The following is a 261-nucleotide window of genomic DNA, read 5'->3' on the forward strand; positions in this document are numbered from 1 at the left end:
GACTTGTTGCTCTGGATTTGATCCCAATGTCATTTTGCAGAGTCAAAACCTAATTTTCAACTCAGAGCAGTCCAGACTGAAATACGGACACGAATTTGGACACATCCATCCATCAGGTGGACAACTGCACATCTCACTTTTATTTTTAAAATCATGGAAAAGCACGTCTGCAGCATCATCAAACGCTTCTTTCATAACTTAGTCATCGCTGAAAGATGTGTATTAAGGCAGGTACAGGGCTGCATTAGCGTAGCAGCCTTA

This window comes from Austrofundulus limnaeus, unplaced genomic scaffold (genome assembly GCF_001266775.1).
Source record: "Austrofundulus limnaeus strain Quisiro unplaced genomic scaffold, Austrofundulus_limnaeus-1.0 Scaffold509, whole genome shotgun sequence".
Lineage (NCBI taxonomy): Eukaryota > Metazoa > Chordata > Actinopteri > Cyprinodontiformes > Rivulidae > Austrofundulus > Austrofundulus limnaeus.